This window comes from Cajanus cajan, chromosome 4, assembly GCF_000230855.2.
Source record: "Cajanus cajan strain Asha chromosome 4, NIPB_CcT2T_4, whole genome shotgun sequence".
In the NCBI taxonomy this organism is placed as follows: domain Eukaryota; kingdom Viridiplantae; phylum Streptophyta; class Magnoliopsida; order Fabales; family Fabaceae; genus Cajanus; species Cajanus cajan.
Window position 1 is genome coordinate 65,706,987 of NC_138520.1, and position 6,565 is coordinate 65,713,551.

Sequence of the window (6,565 nt, forward strand, 5' to 3'; positions counted from 1 at the left end):
TCTCCCAAGACAAGTTTGAGGGGATTGTTAGTCACATCACGGCTAATGATCACCTCACTTTCACCGATGAAGAGATCCCCGCCGAGGGACCTAATCACAACAAGCCCTTGCACATCTCCGTAAAGTGCAAGGAGTATCACATCGCAAAAGTCTTGGTAGACAACGGATCTTCCTTGAATGTGATGCCCAAAAGAACGCTTGATCAAGTGTCAATCAAGGGAGTCCAAATGCGCCCGAGCAACATGATCGTTCGAGCTTTCGACGGATCTAAAAGAGAAGTAGTGGGAGAAATCAATCTTCCAATCCAAATTGGACTCACTATCTTCAACGTCGAATTTCAAGTGATGGACATTACTCCGGCATACAGCTGTCTCCTTGGCCGACCTTGGATTCATGATGCGAAAGCTGTACCCTCTACGCTCCACCAGAAAGTCAAGTTCATAGTGGGTGACAAACTGGTGACTGTACAAGCTGAAGATGACATACTCATCAGCAAGCCATCCAACATACCTTATGTGGATGCAGCAGAGGAAGCTTTAGAAACCGCCTTCCAAGCATTGGAGATCGCCAATGTTGAGACACTTCCCCGAGAAATGAAGAAGGTAGCCCATATGCTCACCAAGAATGGATACTTGCCGGGACAAGGACTTGGCAAGGACTCCCAAGGAATTCCGGAGCTACCCATCATCAAGGATAATCCGGGGAAACAAGGGTTAGGATACAACCCTGTTAAAGATCAAAGAACGAAGAGGAATCAAGATCCTTCTCGACGTTCTTTAAGCCAGATCTTTAGGAAGGCCGGTTCACAAGCATCAAGGCCGGTCGTCGTCATCAAGTGCTCTCCTCCTTCCGATAGGGATGTGTAAACCTGATGACTATTAGAGATTACTCCTCGGGGACAGCCCGACCCCCGAGCCTCGATAGGGCACATGTTTCCACTATGATTATAATAAAATCATTCTTCATTATTTCTTATTGCTTCTTTTCTTGCTTGCAATAAAATTCTATACCGCATTATTTAACCCTGTTTGAATAAACATAAATGAGGTTAAAATCGTCTTAATAAAAATAAACCCGCATCTTTTTTTTATGTGGAAGTGTGTGACAACTTGGAGCACCTTTCCTTGGCCTCAATAAGTGCCGTCATGGATAAAAAGAAATCCATTCAGGACAAAAATCCTAAAAAACAAAAAGCTCGGCAGGAAACCCAAAAAGGGGACTGCGCAAAAATAAGAGCAAAAGACCCGCTAGGAATCCCACAAAAGGGTGACCTAGGCAAAAATTAGGGTTACAAAATAATGAACAAAAACAAAAGCCCGCTAAAACTCCACAAATGGGTGTTTTAGGCAAAAGTTAGGGCAATCGAAAAACAGAATAAATCCATGATGGTACCACCAACTGAATTCAACAAAGGGGCTCAAGAAAAGCTATCCAAGTTATCAAATCACAAAAGTTAATAACCAAGACGTGCTTAACTTCATAAGTGTTTAATCAAACAAGCCTAAACACTTAAGCCTACCATTGGCCAAGCCATTCTTACAAAATCCATTTTTCAAAAAATAAATAATCCCCTCTAAAACACAAACTTTCGAAAAAAATATCCTTTCCTTCTTTTCTCTCTTGTCCCAAACGATTTTTGAATAATCTAGTGGAAACATGGAGACATAGTAGTCAATAGGAGGGTTGACACATCTTCTAAAGGAAAGGAAAATCATTTGGTTGATGACACCAAAATCAAATACGCATCATTCCTCGGCTACAGAAATCGGCATCGCACAGCCCGTCTGGAGGAATGACAAAAATCCAAACAGAAAAAACGCATCGGTTAATTCTTTTGAAAAATGAATCAAATAGAATTAGGTGCATCATACATCATACATGCATACAGATGATAGGTGTAATGGAAAATCACTTATTCTCTGTTTATTCAAAAAAAAAAAAAATCAAACTTCAGAAAAAACTATGCGCCCGTATCATGTTCAGTATGCCCGTACCAAAATTAGGGTTATGAACAAATTTTCAATTCAATACGGGCATACTGAAATGAATAACGGCCGTATTGGCAATAACAGAAATCCTCCCTCACGTCAATGACAAAAATTCCTCCAAGAAGAAGAGGATAGGGGGAGCCATTCATTTTTTCTAAAAAAAAAAAAAAACAAATTAATAAAATAATTAAACTTGCATTTTGTGCATCACACACATTAATTGCACATTCAAAGACCTCATCATGAGGCAGTCGCATAAAATAGAAAAAATAGAAAAATTGCTTGTGTATGACAGCGGCAAACAAAAGGCAAAAATACAGAAAAAGCCAAAATCAACAAAAAATACAGAAAAAACCGAAATCAACAAAAAAGGCAAAAACACAGAAAAAGCCAAAATCGACAAAAAAGGCAAAATACAGAAAATCCAACAAATCATATAGAATAACTGAGCCTGGAGAGGCTTGCCGAAATAATACTCCTACAAAATAATTGAGCCTGGAGAGGCTCGCCGAAATAATACTCTCTCAGAATAACTGAGCCTGGAGAGGCTCGCCGAAATAATACTCTCTCAGAATAACTGAGCCTGGAGAGGCTCGCCGAAATAATACTCTCTCAGAATAACTGAGCCTGGAGAGGCTTGCCGAAATAATACTCTCTCAGAATAATTGAGCCTGGAGAGGCTCGCCGAAATAATACTCCCCAGAGATATCTCAGCTTCCACTCACGGGCCAAATTTCCCAGAGAAAGCTATCCAAACCAGATCATCGAAATTCCCCAACGGAAGCATGATCCAAACAAAATATCCAAGTCAAAGGATTTAAACTTCCTCAGTGGAAGATAGCTTTCCAACTCAAACGAAGAGTGAAGCTAAGCCTGAAGAGGCTTTCTAAATAATACTCTGGGATACATAAGAACTTCAAATCCCCAGTCGCCTACACAAGAGGCACTCCTTCAAAAAGGAAAACCCAAAAAAAAAAAAAAAAAAAAAAAAAAAGATCAATAACAATTCCCCAAGCGGAATTTGGCTTTTCAGCCAATCATTGAACATCAAGATGATATGCCTAACAGAAGAGGCTAATCACAATCAATGACAAAATCCCCCAGCGGATAATAGCCTACACAGAGGCAACAAAATCAGAAAATCAAAAGAGTCACCCGAATAAGGATAACCGGGATACTCCACCAACGTCGAAAGGACGTCAGCCAATCATAAGGCACCGCTCATCTCAGAAAGAGCATCTTCGTGTCTACACCCCAGGGAAACAGAAATTCCTCAATGGGCACCAACTATGCAAAGGAAAGTTGGGACACAAGAACCTATGAGTAACTGCACATCCCCTAGACGGATCCCTGCGTTATCCAGCCCTCAGCGGCACCAAAATCAAAATCAAACCGTCGAAGCAGCATCGTGGACTATGGAGACAAAATCATCTCAAAGCCTAAGAGGCAATACTCAGCTACCCAGTTGTCGAGAGCACCGAGGTATGCACAAGCCTGGAGAGGCGGTACTCAGCTACCCAGTTGTCGAGAGCACCGAGGTATGCACAAGCCTGGAGAGGCGCTACTCAGCTACCCAGTTGTCGAGAGCACCGAGGTATGCACAAGCCTGGAGAGGCGGTACTCAGCTACCCAGTTGTCGAGAGCACCGAGGTATGCACAAGCCTAAGAGGCAATACTCAGCTACCCAGTTGTCGAGAGCACCGAGGTATGCACAAGCCTGGAGAGGCGGTACTCAGCTACCCAGTTGTCGAGAGCACCGAGGTATGCACAAGCCTGGAGAGGCACTACTCAGCTACCCAGTTGTCGAGAGCACCGAGGTATGCACAAGCCTAAGAGGCAATACTCAGCTACCCAGTTGTCGAGAGCACCGAGGTATGCACAAGCCTGGAGAGGCGGTACTCAGCTACCCAATTGTCGAGAGCACCGAGGTATGCACAAGCTTGGAGAGGCGGTACTCAGCTACCCAGTTGTCGAGAGCACCGAGGTATGCACAAGCCTGGAGAGGCGGTACTCGGCTACTCCGAGGTTGTCAAGAACACGGAGGTATGCAACTACCACGAGGTTGTCAAGAACACGTTGGTATAGCCTGGAGAGGCGGTACTCGGCTACCCCGAGGTTGTCAAGAACACGGAGGTATGCAACTACCACGAGGTTGTCAAGAACACGTTGGTATAGCCTGGAGAGGCGGTACTCGGGTACCCCGAGGTTGTCAAGAACACGGAGGTATGCAACTACCACGAGGTTGTCAAGAACACGTTGGTATAGCCTGGAGAGGCGGTACTCAGCTACCCCGAGGTTGTCAAGAACACGGAGGTATGCAACTACCACGAGGTTGTCAAGAACACGTTGGTATAGCCTGGAGAGGCGGTAGTCAGCTACCCCGAGGTTGTCAAGAACACGGAGGTATGCATGAGCCTGGAGAGGCGACGACTAATACTCACCCTGGAGAGGGCAAACTCAACCTGGAGAGGCTACTCAACAATTTTCCCACCTGAAGACACTACAAGTCGGAAGGATGGCCTTATTCCCCGGACAATTGGGTCAACTCCTTTACTTATCAACCGGTACACTAAAAGGCCGTTTGACTAAGTAAAGGGGGGGGCAGCTGTAGACCCCTAAAATTGTCCGGGTCGGAAATAAGACTCGAAGACTCTCGAAGATCAAAGGAAAGTCAGCCAAAGGGACTCTTAGAAGACCGTGGGATGACAATCTGTAGGTTTAGAGGTCTTAGAGTAGCAAAAAATAAGAAAGTGGAGGGAATGAAGCCCAATACGGCCTCCCAAAAGTTCAGTACGGCCGTATTGAACATTTTAAACTACAATACGGCCGCACTGAACTCAATACGGCCGTATTGAAGTTTCTGAACTTCAATACGGCTGCACTGAACTCAATACGACCGTATTGAGGTTTTTTGAACTTCAATACGGCCGTACTGAATTCAATACGGCCGTATTGTAGTTCAAAACTTCAATACGGACCGTATTGACCCCCAGAGGTCGTATTGCGCCTCATCCCTATAAATATGACGTCAATTGGACGTCATTCTACACTTTTACACTGAGTTTTAACCCTCTTCTTGAGTATTCTGGGTTTTTTTGAGCAGTGCTCTGCCTAGAAATCACTCGGAGAGTTGATCCGACAAAGTTCTCGAGTTCTGAGCTTTTTGCTTGAGTCTCGAACTGAGTCGAAGGGAAATCCTCCGGATTTCCATAGTTAAAATTTTCTAGGAGGGAGCGAGCGGGCTTGTAGAGCGAGGGAACGCCAAAAAGCTTCCCAGTTTTACTTGAATATAAAAGCACGCTTCAAAGGTTTCTTCTTAAGACCTTCCTTTTACTGCTTTCTGTGTGTATATTTAACTGTCATCATGTAGATAGTTAAGTTATAATTGTTTAGAATAAATAGGGGTAATTTAGTAATTTCGCACTATTATTTTTAGAAATAATCTGTCATAGGGAACCCGAAAGGGGCGCTGTGGGGTGCTAACACCTTCCCCACGCGTAACCGACTCCCTTACCCGACTCTGGTTGTAATGGCCGAAGTCGATTTTTGAATCGATTGCCTTAAACTTCTTTTTCCAATGTTTTGAGTAAAACATTGGTGGCGACTCCATGAACCCTTCCTTTTTATGAAAACCGCTAATCCATGGAGGGTCCCGCTTGGGATTAACATGGATTGGTGAGCCTTTTAATAAAATTGCTCGTTTGACAAGGTCTCAGTTTGAGAATAAGTCATTCTAGCAATCCATATTTTTAAATAAATAAAAGAGTCCAACCATCCTTCGCGAATGCCGAAAGCCCGTTTCGGGCCGGTGGCGACACTACCCCATGTAAATTTGCTTTTTTACATTACATGAAGAAAAGTTGTCTTCACGTCCATCTGCTCCAAATGCATATCATAATTGGCTACCAACGCTAACACTACTCTGATAGAAGCAGGTCTTTAGATTGGAGAGTAAATCTCATCATATTCAATCCCTTTTTGTTGTGAATAACCTTTTGTTACAAGACGAGCTTTCAACTTTTTCCCTTCTTTTTCTAATACTACAAACTTCCTCTTGTACACCTATTTGCATCCAATGGTTCTTATGCCCTCAAAAAGTTCAATTAACTCATATGTTTGGTTCTTATGCAAATACTACATCTCTTCCATCATGGCACTTGTCCATCTATCCAAGTTTGGGATTTTTATAGCCTTTTAAAAGTTAGATGGATCTCTTGAACTAATGAGAAGTGCAAAAGAAACCAAATCTTCAAACTCATATTGAGTGGGTGGCTTAATGTGCAACATTCACTATCTTTGACAATAGTTTACTACTATTTTCACTAGAACTATCAAGGTTCGATATTGGTGCATGTTTAGGTTTTAAACTGCAATTTTCTACCTTCCAAACAATAACTAGCAGTTAATGTTAAAAATTAGATTGATCATCAAACTGGTTAGAGTTTTAAGCCAATGGGTTAGAGGTCCAACCGACGATAGTTCAATAGCATCCATCAATGTCTTAAACACCTTTCAAATGAATCAATCCAAATTTTGCCTTGCTAAAGAAATTTGACCCAACCAAATTAATTTCAAAA